Source organism: Haematobia irritans, chromosome 5, assembly GCF_050003625.1.
Source record: "Haematobia irritans isolate KBUSLIRL chromosome 5, ASM5000362v1, whole genome shotgun sequence".
Lineage (NCBI taxonomy): Eukaryota > Metazoa > Arthropoda > Insecta > Diptera > Muscidae > Haematobia > Haematobia irritans.
The window spans coordinates 70,575,976-70,591,361 of record NC_134401.1 but is presented as its reverse complement, the minus strand read 5'-3'; the positions used below and the strand labels follow the sequence as shown (position 1 = coordinate 70,591,361).

At 32.7% G+C, this 15,386-nt stretch overlaps 1 protein-coding gene across 3 annotated transcripts in view; it reads right to left on the bottom strand.

The window, feature by feature from the left end:
- Positions 1 to 15,386, bottom strand: part of sigmar (Tumor necrosis factor alpha-induced protein 8-like protein sigmar) — a 279,261-nt gene that overhangs the window by 1,960 nt on the left and 261,915 nt on the right. The window lies entirely within an intron of this gene.

Genomic DNA, 15,386 nt, shown 5'->3' with positions numbered 1-15,386 from the left:
TCATTTAAAGGTGGGTACTATGTTCGGTTTTCGAGTTGAAAACTATTTTATTTTCGCGATTACTTTTCCTTAAATAATCAAAATAGTAAATGAAAACAAATATATTCCTGTTTGTTTTCCGAAATATAGAGGAACTGGAAACTGCGCACCAAGTGAGTTAATTTATCTGCTTTATATTGAACTGTTTTAATAAAGTAACCGTGAAAATTTCAACACGAAAAGCAAACATAGCCCGTTATATTAGGCTCAGACTATTCAGTCCATTGCGATAACAAAGTGGTCAACTTCTGCCTTATAACTAGGTGCTGCCCGATTCCATGTTTAGCTCAATAAAATGGGTCATCCTTTTTACTTTTAGTTAAATATGGTATCACAATGGACTGAATAGCCTAAGTGAGCATGAAACTTAATCGGGCTGCCACTTTAACCTAACCTAACCTATGGGTCATCCTTTTTATAATAGAGTCCGAACTACGTTTCAACTTGCGGTGATAACACTTAGAGAACCTTTGAAATACTAAGGGCGTTTTCGTTTCGCAAAAAATATGTTGCCTTGGTGTTACACTACTTTTTCCCTCAATGTATTTTCGCCCAAATGATAGTGTCATTCCAAAATTATTTTTAATTCATAATATTGTGAGAGATACACGACCCAAAAGCAATGACAGTGTCCTTCATATTTTGTTATCAATTTCGAGAATTTTGCACCTTTTTCCCCAATCGAAATCGCCATAAGAAATGACGCCAGCATTATTGAGAGGAGATTATTCAGCGCTAAAAAATTTGTTGGTGTTTGTTCGAAATCGGACTGTTATTGCACGTGAAATAAAATTAGGATTTTGTAGAACAGCAATATATGGACTACTGAAGACATTGACATGTGAAATTTTGGGTTCAGGGGTAACGTGAACACCGCATAACGCTTCCCTTAGGACTGCAACAGGATGTCTCCGCAGTACATCCGCAGTAAATCTTCACCTTCTAGAGCCCGAGATCCAGCGTTATAAAAGAGAGCCTCTAGATCAGGTAGCATACCAGACAGGTCTGAACAGGATTCATGAGGATACTGTAGCTGAAACGGTGAGAAGCTACAGGTTAATCCTATTCTCGGAGTCCGACCACCGTCCATAGCACCGGAGGAGAGAGACCTCCCACGGCAGACCAGGGTAGTTTTGGCTCAACTAAGATCAGGCAAGTGCAGCCGCCTCAATTGATAGCAGCGTAGATGACGTGTGTCCCATCTGTAATCAAGGGCCATCTGTCCACCACTAGATCACTCTGGACACACCCCATCCTTGTCGCAGAGTTTCTTGATCTGGCTACTAATTGAACTACCTAAGCATAGTACAAAATGGATGAAATTACATTAAATTACTGTTAAAACAACAACCGCATAATGTGAACACGTTTTTTTCTGACACTAACTACTCCGTAACGCTGAAAAACATGAAATTTGACGTTAACCCTTCTGTGCGTGATGTGGTCCCGCTGGACCTTTTTGATTTTTATTCCTACATAACTTTATCTTTTGCATGATTTGCAGCGTGATGGTTTATGATTTCTTGTATTAAAGTGTTTTAAGTTGAAAACTGTAAATTTTTATGCGATTGAACCATTAAATCAGTTTTTATAGGTATTTTAAAAAGTTTAGTGCAATATTTGTATTTGGAACAATTAATAACAATAACATCCTTTCAGAAAATACAGTTATTTAGAAGAATTTGTCATTTTTGAAGTCTCCCTTGGTTTCGTTGCTTCGTAGTACATAATTTTATGTCTTCCGAAGATATATCCACTGTAGCGAAACTAAAAGTGGAAAAAAAGTTATTTGAACTTCATAGAATCATGGTCGATCTAAGTTTTTATATTTCTATACATATTCCAGACCATCGGCTCCTGCACGGACGAAAAATACTGTTTTTCATATGTTTGGGTGTAAAAATTATATGTTTGGAACTCAAATTTTTAAACACAATATTTTTAAGTGCAAGCATATAATGTTCATAAACTAGCATAATATGTTTGGGACATATATGTTAATATGTTAGAACATATTATGTTTGGGACATAAAATGTTTGTAAATATAATATGCGTGGATGCAAACATATATTAATTTAGAAATAGACTATAAACATATATGTGTTTAGAAAGAGAGACATAAAGTGTATGCTGGAAGTAAAATAATGAAAGTAACCAATTGGCGCCTTAAAAATATATATACACAAAGAAAATTCCATTAAAGATTGGAAAAATACTATGTGTGAATATAAACAAGTATAAATTTACAACTTTGGAGTAAATATATATATTGTGATATAAGACCGCCAAAAATTGTATATGCTTAAGTAAAAAGATTAAAATAAGTATTCGGAGAGAAAATTCATTCGGAACCAAGAGAAAAGTCATATAAAAAAGAAGCATGAGTTTTGTTTATCATTTTCGCATTACGGGCACTTTTTTTGTTTCGCCAAAACAAATCGGAATATACACTGAAAGAACAGTGAACCCACCAGGTAGAAAACTTTCGGTTAATTTTAGAAAATTTTGAATATTTGTAGAAAATTTTAACTAAACAGTATTACAAACGTTGGCATCACGCCGATGTCATAAAAATAAGTAAATATTTTTCGACAAATACAAGAAAATTTTTTAGACATAACTAAGGTTTTTCACTTGTTAAAGAAAATTTTGTAGTTTGAAGAAAAAACTTGGAGTTCAAAATTGCAAGAATGTGTTTAGTGACATACGAAGTTCACGATGGACGCATTTTTGGTAAAATTTACAAATTTAAAGAAATTCTGAACTATTTTGTGGAAGACACGAATTTAGTTAATCTTTATGCTTCATTTGAGTATATTTTTTCCTCGGGTTTAGTTAATTTAACTAACGTACACAAAAAAGTATTAGAGTAAAGAAATCTTTCTCCAAACATAATATTTCTATGAACTAAAATAAAGTTAAATTGGCTTTAGTGAAATAGAGAATTCACTTTTTTTGAGTGTAGGACGAGTACGTCAAAATATTCAAACAAAGGTAATTAAAGGGATCTTCATAAAAACTAACGAAAGGGCACTATACACTGAAAAATAGCATGCCCGGTTCCAAAGATTGTGTCTCTGTTTTAAAAATTTTGGTATTGATTCCGAGCCAATGAAGCCGAGAATTCAAGTAAGGATACTTTTAAGACACAATTCTCTTTTAAATGTGGGTTTTGTGTATTTGACTCTATGAAGCAAATTTTATTTTTTCGCTTTTTCAGCTTTTTTCATATGCTATAAAAAGTCCGCTAAAAACAAGACAGTAGAAATTGTGCTATGTTTCAAGTAAAAACGTCTTTAAAATAAAGTGTTGAAAAACATGTCCTATTTTTTACCGATTTTCGCTTTGTAGTCAAGATGCAAAAACGCAACAAATTTAAAGACAATTTCATTAGTTTTACAGATTTTTTCTGAATTATTAAAGTCAAGTTGACCTTAGTTCAAAAAAATTTTTTTCATGTTATGATACCCATTTTCAAGTCAAATCACTTAATTATAAGGACAACACGACTTCATTGAAAAGTTTATCGACTTTTGAACATGGAAAAAACTTTATATTAGAGAAATGCGTCGTCTAAGCTAAGCAAAATTATTTTAAGGACATGAAATCTTTGGCCACACGACAATATTCAGTGTACTCTTTTTAGAGTTGTTACAGTAAAATGAAAACATTGCGAAACAGTGAAAAATTAAACAGTAAGATCTATAAAAACAAAGTTTAGTTCCTCTTTATTAATAAGTAGTCCAAGAGGAGTTGACGGATACTTTCGAAAATAAAAGCGGACATTGAGTTTGAGTTTTGCCACTAAAATTATTTCCCATTTTAACGGCAAAACTCACATCGGTAAAACCAGAATAACATTATAACTTTTTTAGGCAAATTGTATTATAACTTGGTGGGGAATGATCCAAAGCAACAATTGAATAAGTTTATTTTCTTTAGAATAAATTATTAAAGAAAGCAAACAATTGTTCACACCTAAATAAATTTATTTATGCGCACTTTCAGAAAATAAGGTCACATAGATCAAAAACACAATAACGATTGAGATAATGTAGAAATAAAACCGCACTAATGGATCCTTAATTTTTATAAATTCAGGCCACTGTGCAAAACTGCCCAGGATATTTTGATATCAGGAGAAAGGTCATAACGTGAACTTTCTGGCTATATCGTCGCTATATTCGAAAGCAATCCAGAAAATAGTGTTTTATCCAATTTAATGGAAAAATACTAACTTGGATGGATTAATATAAGGAAAAATGCCCCACTGTCAATCCTGCCCAGGATATTTTGGTATCGGGAGAAAGGGCGTGACGTGTACTTTATGGCTAAAGGGTTTCTATATTCAATACCAATCCAGAAATTTGTGTTTTGTCAAATTTTATGCAAAAATGCAAACTACGTCCGAAATATATAAAAAATGTCCCACTGTCCAAAACTGCCCAGGATATTTTGGTATCAGGAGAAAGGCCGTAACGTGTACTTTCTGGCTATATGGTCGATATATTAGAAAGCAATCCAGAAAATTGTGTTTTATCCAATTTAATGGAAAAATACTAACTTGGATGGATTAATATAAGGAAATATGCCCCACTGTGCTATCCTGCCCAGGATATTTTGGTTTCGGGCGAAAGGGCGTGACGTGTACTTTATGGCTAAAAGATTTTTTATATTTGAAATCAATCCAGAAAATTGTGTTTTATCCAAGTTAATAGGAAATTACGAACTATGATAGAAATATAAAGAAAACAGCCCACTGTGCAATCCTGCCCAGGATATTTTGGTATCAGAAGAAAGGGCGTGACGTGTACTTTATGGCTAAAGGGTTTCTATATTCAATACCAATCCAGAAATTTTTTTTTTGTCCAATTTTATGCAAAAATGCAAACTACGTCCGAAATATATAAAAAATGTCCCACTGTCCAAAACTGCCCAGGATATTTTGGTATCAGGAGAAAGGTAGTAACGTGTACTTTCTGGCTATATGGTCGCTATATTAGAAAGCAATGTTTTATCCAATTTAATGGAAAAATACTAACTTGGATGGATTAATATAAGGAAAAATGCCCCACTGTGCAATCCTGCCCAGGATATTTTGGTTTCGGGCGAAAGGGCGTGACGTGTACTTTATGGCTAAAAGATTTTTATATTGGAAATCAATCCAGAAAATGGCGTTTTATCCAAGTTAATAGGAAATTAGGAACTATGATAGAAATATAAAGAAAACTGGCCCACTGTGCAATCCTGCCCAAGATATTTTGATAAAATGCAATTTTCTGGATTGCTTTCGAATATAGCAACCATATAGCCAGAAAGTACACGTTACGACCTTTCTTCTGATACCAAAATATCCTTAGCAGCTTTGCACAGTGGGTCATTTTTCTTTATATTTCGGACGTAGTTTGCACTTTTGCATCAAATTGGACAAAATGCAAATTTCTGGATTGGTATTGAATATAGAAACCTTTTAGCCATAAAGTACACGTCACGCCCTTTCTCGTGATTCCAAAATAGCCTGGACATGATTGCACAGTGGGCCAGTTTTCTTTATATTTCTATCATAGTTCGTAATTTCCTATTAACTTGGATAAAACACAATTTTCTGGATTGATTTCGAATGAAAAGATCTTTTAGCCATAAAGTAAACGTCACGCCCTTTCGCCCGATACCAAAATATCCTGGGCAGGATTGCACAGTGGGGCATTTTTCCTTATATTAATCCATCCAAGTTAGTATTTTTCCATTAAATTGGATAAAACACAATTTTCTGGATTGCTTTCGAATATAGCGACCATATAGCCAGAAAGTACACGTTGCGACCTTTCTCCTGATACCAAAATATCCTGGGCAGGATTGCACACTGGTTTTTTTGAAGGAAACCCCATACGATTTTTTAGTGACGCTCGTTTTGTTCGCAGTATTATGTGCATAGTGGTTGCTTCAAACTTGGTCTAAATTGAGGAACATCTTGCCAAATTCCACACCCTCAAAAAAAAATCGCTTCTGTAACATATACTCCCAAATACATTTTGCTTCAAGCATATAAATTTTTGGGTATTGCCCAAACATTTATATGTTTGATTTCTTCCAAAATATAATATGTTTGAAAGCATATTGGTCTAAACAATATAATATGTTTGGGTGGTCTAAGTTCCAAACATTATGTGTTTTTCCATCCAAATTCAATAATGTTGTCTTCCAAAAAACTATATGTTATTATGTGAACATATAATATGTTTGGAAACATTTTGAACCCAAAAATATTATATGCTTAGAAGAATTTTCTCCCAAAGAAGATTGTGCTCAAATTTTTTTCTGCCTAATTGTATATTCCCTCACATTTTTCTCACTTCCATGAGTTTTTTAGTTCTTAGCACCTTTTTCTGTAATACAAACATTGTAGAAGAAATTATTAAATTTTATAATTTTTTTAAATGTTACATTTTGTCGGACGGGGATTCGAACAGCGGACCACACAGTTTGTAAGGCAGCACACTAACGACTGGGATACGTAGCTGTTATGGTCATCAAGAGATAATTATCGTTATAAGTCATATTTATATAGCATAGCTTGCGGCGCCCACGAGCCGATGCAAACATAACATTTTTTAACAACATAATATTGTTAAACATACATTTGTTGGCGACGTGGAGCAGTGGTTGGTACGTCCGCCTTGCATGCCAAGGGTCCTGGGTTCGATCCCTGCTTCGACCGACACCGTTTTTTTATTTTTTTTTACATATTTTTTTACGTATATTCCAAATACGTTCGGAATATCCCGAAAAGGAGTTCAACATTACATACTACCATATTAACTTTTTACTATGAAACTGTAAAGTGTGTCTTATAAAAGACTTAAATTCAGAAAAGAACAGTGCTTGATATAAACGAAATGGACTGATTTGAAATCATATATTATTTTTTATTGCAAAAATAAAAAATTTGTAACAAAAAAGGGTTTTGTACACAAGTTAGAAATTTTCGAAGAAATTCAAAAAACTCTTACAAAGGAAGAATGTGAAGTCGAGTAATATATAAATATTTTTCCATCGAATCCTAAAGTTAACGATAACCATTCAAAAGCACATCATATTTAAATTCTAAACAATAATTTTACAACCAAGACATAAATTTATTTAGGTGTGAACAATTGTTTGCTTTCTTTAATCATCCTTACTTGAATTCTCGGCTTCATTGGTTCGGAATCAATACCAAAATTTTTAAAATAGAGACACAATCTTTGGAACCGGGCATGCTATTTTTCAGTGTATAGTGCCCTTTCGTTAGTTTTTATGAAGATCCCTTTAATTACCTTTGTTTGAATATTTTGACTTACTCGTCCTACACTCGAAAAAAAAGTGAACTCTCTATTTCACTAAAGCCAATTTAACTTTATTTTAGTTCATAGAAATATTATGTTTGGAGAAAGTTTTCTTTACTCTAATACTTTTTTGTGTACGTTAGTTAAATTAACTAAACCCGAGGAAAAAATATACTCAAATGAAGCATAAAGATTGACTAAATTCGTGTCTTCCACAAAATAGTTCAGAATTTCTTTAAATTTGTAAGTTTTACCAAAAATGCGTCCATCGTGAACTTCGTATGTCACTAAAGACATTCTTGCAATTTTGAACTCCAAGTTTTTCTTCAAACTACAAAATTTTCTTTAACAAGTGAAAAAACTTAGTTATGTCTAATAAATTTTCTTGTATTTGTCGAAAAATATTTACTTATTTTTATGACATCGGCGTGATGCCAACGTTTGTAATACTGTTTAGTTAAAATTTTCTACAAATATTCAAAATTTTCTAAAATTAACCGAAAGTTTTCTTCCTGGTGGGTTCATTGTTTTTTCAGTGTACGTTCCGATTTGTTTTGACGAAACAAAAAAAAAAGTGCCCGTAATGCGAATATGATAAACAAAACTCATGTTTTTTTCAATGTTTTTTCTCTTGGTTTCGAATGAATTTTCTCTCCGAATACTCATTTTAATCTTTTTACTTAAGCATATACAATTTTTGGCGGTCTTATATCACAACATATATATGTTTACTCCAAATTTGTAAATTTATACTTTTTTATATTCACACATAGTATTTTTCCAGTCTTTAATGGAATTTTCTTTGTGTATATATATTTTTAAAGCGCCAATTGGTTACTTTCATTATTTTACTTCCAGCATACACTTTATGTCTCTCTTTTTAAACACATATATGTTTATAGTCTATTTCTAAATTAATATATGTTTGCATCCAAGCATATTATATTTACAAACATTTTATGTCCCAAACATAATATGTTCTAACATATTAACATATGTGTCCCAAACATATTATGCTAGTTTATGAACATTATATGCTTGCACTTAAAAATATTGTGTTTAAAAATTTGAGTTCCAAACATATAATTTTTACACCCAAACATATGAAAAACAGTCTTTTTCGTCCGTGTAGTTCACGTTACCATGAGTGCATTGTATTTCTTTGCTATTATTTTTGTCTTTGCTTGGTTCAAAATTTCGACGTGAACTCTCTTGGTTTTAATTAGTTCACGTTAGGTTAGGCGGCAGCCCGATGTATCAGGCTCACTTAGACTATTCAGTCCATTGTAATACCACATTGGTGAACTTCTCTCTTATCACTGAGTGCTGCCCGATTCCATGTTAAGCTCAATGACAAGGGACCTCCTTTTTATAGCCGAGTCCGAACGGCGTTCCACATTGCAGTGAAACCACTTAGAGAAGGTTTGAAACACTCAGAAATGCCACCAGCATTACTGAGGTGGGATAATCCACCGTTGAAAAACTTTTTGGTATTCGGTCGAAGCAGGAATCGAACCCACGACCTTGTGTATGCAAGGCGGGAATGCTAACAATTGCACCACGGTGGCTCCTATTTCACGTTACCGTGAGTGCATTGTATTTCTTTGCTATTATTTTTGTCTCTGATTGGTTCAAATTTTCGACGATTTCAATGTATGGAAATTTTGGAAAGGAATTGTTACTAAAATTAAATTAAACCGAGCCCCTTAATACACCTATGCTAAAAGAATACAACGGCAAAAGAAGATTATAAATCTGCAACCTGGAACTAAGAATTTAACTTGATATTCTATGCAGGTAATGTTTAACAAAATTAAATTTTAATTGAACAAAAATAAGTTCTAATTATTCGTTTACTTTCAGAAAAATTAATTTAGCTTATAAGCTGTTGATTTATTGGAAATCATTTATTGGCGCATCTACATATTTGAAGGAACATGCTGACATGGTTATTATGATAAGGAAGATAATGATTTATATAGTTTGTTTTTTCAACCTTTAGTTGTTATTGATCGTAATTGTATGTCTAAGGTAGAACAAAGCACTCAAGTAACAAGAACCAAATTCTTTTGTCTATATCATAATTCACAAAAATAAATTATAGATTTTTTTTAATATAAGAAACGCATAGTTTTTTTTATTCCAAATAAAACTAAATAAGATTTTGGGGCGAAATACACAAATGTTTTGTTAGAAATTTATTGCCAATATCAATTGAATCAGTTAAATAGTTGATTGATTTTAGTCGCGAAATTAATTAAAATTTTAATTTAATCAATTAAAACATTGATTGAATTTTATGTCAAAACCCAATCACTTTTCTAATTGATTCAATCGCACAATTATAATTCATACTATCATACTCGTGATTGACGACATTTCAATTAAAACAAGTATATACGGCCGTAAGTTCGGCCAGGCCGAATCTTATGTACCCCCCGCCATGGATTGCGTAGAAACTTCTACGAAAGACTGTCATCTACAATCGAATTACTTGGGTTGTGGTATCTTAAAACTTCTTAACATCGTTTTCTAAATTGCGAGTTAGTCCATACGTTTTATATATTAGACAAAACAAGTATATACGGCCGTAAGTTCGGCCTGGCCGAATCTTATGTACCCTCCACCATGGATTGCGTAGAAACTTCTACGAAAGACTGTCATCCACAACCGAATTACTTGGGTTGTGGTATCTTAAAACTTCCTAACATCGTTTTCTTAACTGCGAGTTAGTCCATACGTGGTATATATTAGACAAAAAAGTTATGTATAAGTAAGTCTACAAATAATTACGATATGGACTTTTGCACGGTACGTAGAGATGGATATGGACAAATTTTTGTGTGATTGGGGATCGATTTATCTGAGAGCTATATATAACTACACGGATGAAAAAGACTGTTTTACATATGTTTGGCTATAAACATTATATGTTTGGAACACAATATTTTTGAGTGCAAGCATATAATGTTCATAAACTAGCATAACATGTTTGGGACATATATGTTAATATGTTAGAACATATTATGTTTGGGACATCAAATGTTTGTAAATATAATATGCTTGGATGCAAACATATATTAATTTAGAATAAGCCTATAAACATATATGTGTTTAGTAGCTTGGAGCGCTATTTAACAGGGAGCGATATTGAATTAAGTTGGTGGTTGTTGCTTGTTATTACAAAATTAACATTTTATTTTTCCTTGGGCAATTGATCTGCTACTTCTTTGATCCTTACAAACTGTGTGGTCCGCTGTTCGAATCCCCGTCCGGCAAAAGGTAAAATTAAAAAATAAAAAAAAATAAAATTGAACTAAAAAATCTCGTGGAAGTGAGAAAGATGTGGGGGAATATACAATTAGGCAGAAACAAAATTTTGAGCATTCAGGTCGAAAACCTATGTTGTTAGCACCTATATTACCTGTTTATTTTCATAATTCATTATGATTGTAAATATATAAATAAATAAATAAAATTTTGAGCACAATATTGTTTGGGAGAATTTTTTTAAGCATATAATATTTTTGGGTGCAAAATGCTTCCAAACATATTATATGTTAACATAATAACATATTGTTTTTTGGAAGACAACATTATTGAATTTGGATGCAAAAATACAAAATGTTTGGAACTTAGTTGGGTAGTCATATATTGTTTAGACCAATATGCTTTCAAACATATTATATATTGGAAGAGATCAAACATATAAATGTTTGGGCAATACCCAAAAATGTATATGCTTGAAGCAAAATATGTTTGGGAGTATATGTTACAGAAGCGGTTTTTTGTAAGGGTGTATAGACCGATATGGACCTAGTTAGGCATGGTTGTTAACGGCCATATACTAGCACAATGTACCAAATTTCAACTGACTCGGATGAAATTTGCTCTTCCAAGAGGCTCCAAAACCAAATCTCGGGATCGGTTTATATGGGGGCTACATATGATTATGGACTGATATGGACCACTTTTGGCATGGTTGTTAAATATCATATACTACCACCAGGTACCAAATTTCAACCAGATCGGATGAATTTTGCTTCTCCAAAAGGCACCGGAGGTCAAATCTGGGGATCGGTTTATATGGGGGCTATATATAATTATGGACTGATATGAACCAATTCCTGCATGGTTGTTGGATACCATATACTAACATCACGTACCAAATTTCAACCGAATCGGATGAATTTTGCTCTTCCAAGGGGCTCCGGAAGTCAAATCTTGGGATCGGTTTATATGGGGCCTATATATAATTATGGACCGATTTCGACCAATTTTTGCATGGGTGTTTGAGGCCATATATTAACACCACGTACCAATTTTCAACTGAATCAGATGAATTTTGGTCTTCCAAGAGGCTCCGGAGGTCAAATCTGGTGATCGGTTTATATGGGGGCTATATATAATTATCGACCGATGTGGACCAATTTTTGCATTTTGTTAGAGACATATACTAACACCATGTACCAAATTTCCGCCGTATCGGATGAAATTTGCTTCTCTTAGGGGTTCCACAAGTCAAATCGGGGGATCGATTTATATGGGAGCTATATGTAATTATGGACCGATGTGGACCAATTTTTGCATGGTTGTTAGAGACGATATACTAATACAATAAACCAAATTTCAGCCGGATCGGATGAAACTTGCTTCTCTAAGAGGATTCGCAAGCCAAATTTGGGGGTCCGTTTATATGGGGGCTATACGTAAAATTGGACCGATATGGCCCATTTGCAATACCATCCGACCTACATCAATAATAACTATTTGTGCCAAGTGATTTCAACAGACGGACGGACATGCTCAGATCGACTCAGAATTTCACTACGACCCAGAATATATATACACCCTCAAAAAAAATCGCTTCTTTAACATATGTTCCAAACATATTTTGCAGGAAGCACATATATTATTGCATACTGCCGAAACATTAATATGTTTGTTTTATGTGAACATATTATATGTTTGGAAGCATTTTGAGCCAAAAATATTATATGCCTGGAAGAATTTTTCCCAAACACGATTGTGCTCATTCCCTAACATACTCGTAATTTTCACTTCCACGAAATTTTTTAGTTATTGGCACCTTTCTCTGTAATACAAATAATGTTGAAGAAATTATTCACTTTTATAATTTTTTTAAATTTTACCTTTCGCCTGCACGGAGAATCGAACCGAGGACCATACAGTTTGTAAGCCAACACACTATCCACTGGGCTACGTAGCTGTTATAGTCACCAGTAGATAATTATCGTTTTAAGTTACATTTATATAGCATAGTTTGCAGCGCCCACGAGCCTATGCAAACATAACATTATTTAACAGAAACATACATTTGTTTGCCACGTGGAGCAGTGGTTAGCATGTCTGCCTTGCATGCAAAGGGTCGTGGGTTCAATCCCTGCTCCGACCGAACTTTTTTTTTTTTTTAATTTACACATTTATATTTATACTATATTAATTTTTTTAAATGAAACATCGAAATGTGCGTTATTAAAGATTTATAGTCAGTAACAGTGCTTGATATAAACGAAATTGAACGATTTTTGGATAAAATATTATTTTTTATTGCAAAAATAACAATCTTGTAATAAAAAACTGTTTTTGTACAAAACTTTAAAATTTGGAAGGAATTCAAAAACTAACAAAAGAAGAACGTGGAGTCGAGTATAAACATACATACATAATTTTATAATATAAACATAAATTTATTTAGGAGTGAACAGTTTTTTACTAGCATTTAACACCATCGCTCTAAAATTCCTTTTATTTTTCTTTAATAATTCATTTTAAAGAAAATAAACTTTTTAAATTGTTTTAGCTGTAAAAGTCGAACTTAATGCCCGCTTTTATATTTGATGGTGTCCGTCAACTCCTCGTGGACTACTTTTTAATAAAGAGAAACTAAACTTTATTTTTTTACTTTTTACTGTGTAATTTTTCACTATTTCCTCCTTATTTCATTTTACCGTCCCAACTCTAAAAAGAGTATAGTGCCCTTTCGTTATTTTTATGAAGACCCCTGATTTCTTTTAACGAACCAAGAAAAAAATAATGCCAAAATGATAAACAAAACACATGTCCACACATACATAAAATGCTGCTCTCAAGGCGAAAACATATGTTGTTTGTTTTTCAAATGTCTATTCTCTTGGTTCAGAATGTATATTCTCTTTATTCAAATTAAATAATATTTAGACTTAAACATATCAAATGTTTGGCCTTATCATAAAACAGTTTTCCGAAACAACATACAAGCGGTTTCACAGAAATTGTTCTCTTTTGACTCTTTTGCTGTGTTATATTGATATCTTTCGTCAACTCTCCCGGTTTCCATCTCTATTTCTCTTTATACTCTCTCTGTCGCTTTGAATAAAATACACAACATATGTATGTTTAGTCGAAATTTGTAAATTTATATATGTTTGTATTCACACATATGATTTTTATGAAACATTCATGCCCCAAACATAATATATTCTAACATATTAACATAGATGTCCCAAACATTTAGTGTTAGTTTAGGAACATTACATGTTCGCACTTAAATATATTGTGGTTTAAAATCGTGCCCGAAACACATTTTGTTTATATCGGAACATATGAAAAACATATTTTTCTAACAGTGTACTTTATGGGGAATGACAAAGTTAATATACCATACCCCCATCCTATGGTGAAGGGTATAAAAAGGATCGAATCCGCGATTCTCGTGATTGCAGCCAAAAAAAATTTTTGTGTGTAGCCACATTTTCATGGAGGTTTGGCGTACACAACACCCAGGGTCCGTTTAATTAAAAAAAATGTTTTAACTAAAATGAAAATTACTATCTCCCTGTGGGTCATATATTAAAAAGGGTGACTTGTTCAGAAATGTTATTGCAAAACCAAAAACATAATATTTTTTAATGTTTGGTGTTATTTAATGTGTATAATTCGGCTATTTTGGGCTTACTTCAGCAGTAATTCTATTATCAGATAGAACAGATTTAATTTATAATTTTATTCGGATCAGCAGACAATTTTAATAAACTACTGACTTCTCAGCAGTATGTCTGCATTTCTAAAATATCTAATTGTTTGCTGTTTGTGAGGCTGGAAGTTGGAGGCCCTCGTTTCTACGCACAACTTAAAATAATAGTGAATATTTAATAATAATGAATTACCGTTTTTGTTATACAAATTATTTGAATATTATATTAGATGACTATAACCTAGCGTAAGTAACTGCAGTAAACAAGTTGCCGTTATAAACATATTACGCTGAAGAAAAGTATAATGTTTTAATTGAGTTTTAAAAATATTCAATTAAAAATTTAATTGATTCAACAAATTTTTTAATTGAAACAAAAATCAATCACAAAAACTTATAGTATCAATTAATTTTTTAATTGATACTATCATTTCTGAGATTGAAGACATTTCAATTAAAAAATTAATTGGATCAATTAATTTTGTGATTGAATCAGAATTTTTTTTGTCCAAGCCAAGTGTTTCTACATTCCTACCCGATAGAGGTGTGCGACCACTCTAGCCACGCGTTCCTACATTCGCTTCTCCTTTCCTATCTCATAGCTAGAGGTGTCCGACCACTCTAGTTAAGTACTTCTACATTTTTCTCACGACAGAGAAATCTTATTCACGCACGATATTTTTTGGTAGGACTCACGTTCCCGAAAATAAAATTTGAACTCACGCACGAAAATCTTTTAAATGTCATGACTAACGAAAAATGTCGTGACTCACGAGAAACCTCGTGACTCACGAATAATTTTATGAGTAATTTACCCCTAGAACCTGACTGAAAATATGAGTATGACTAAAATCGAGAGCGTTATAAAACTTTTAACACTTAGGATGTCACTAAAATTATATATGAATTGAACTCGTAAGCATTTTATGTTTGTAAGCGACTCACGCGTGAGTCACGACAATTTCGTGTCACGTGCACACCTCTAGTTTAAAGCAATGCAATGCAGCGCAGCTAGCATAAATGCAACTATATCTTAAAGAAAGTA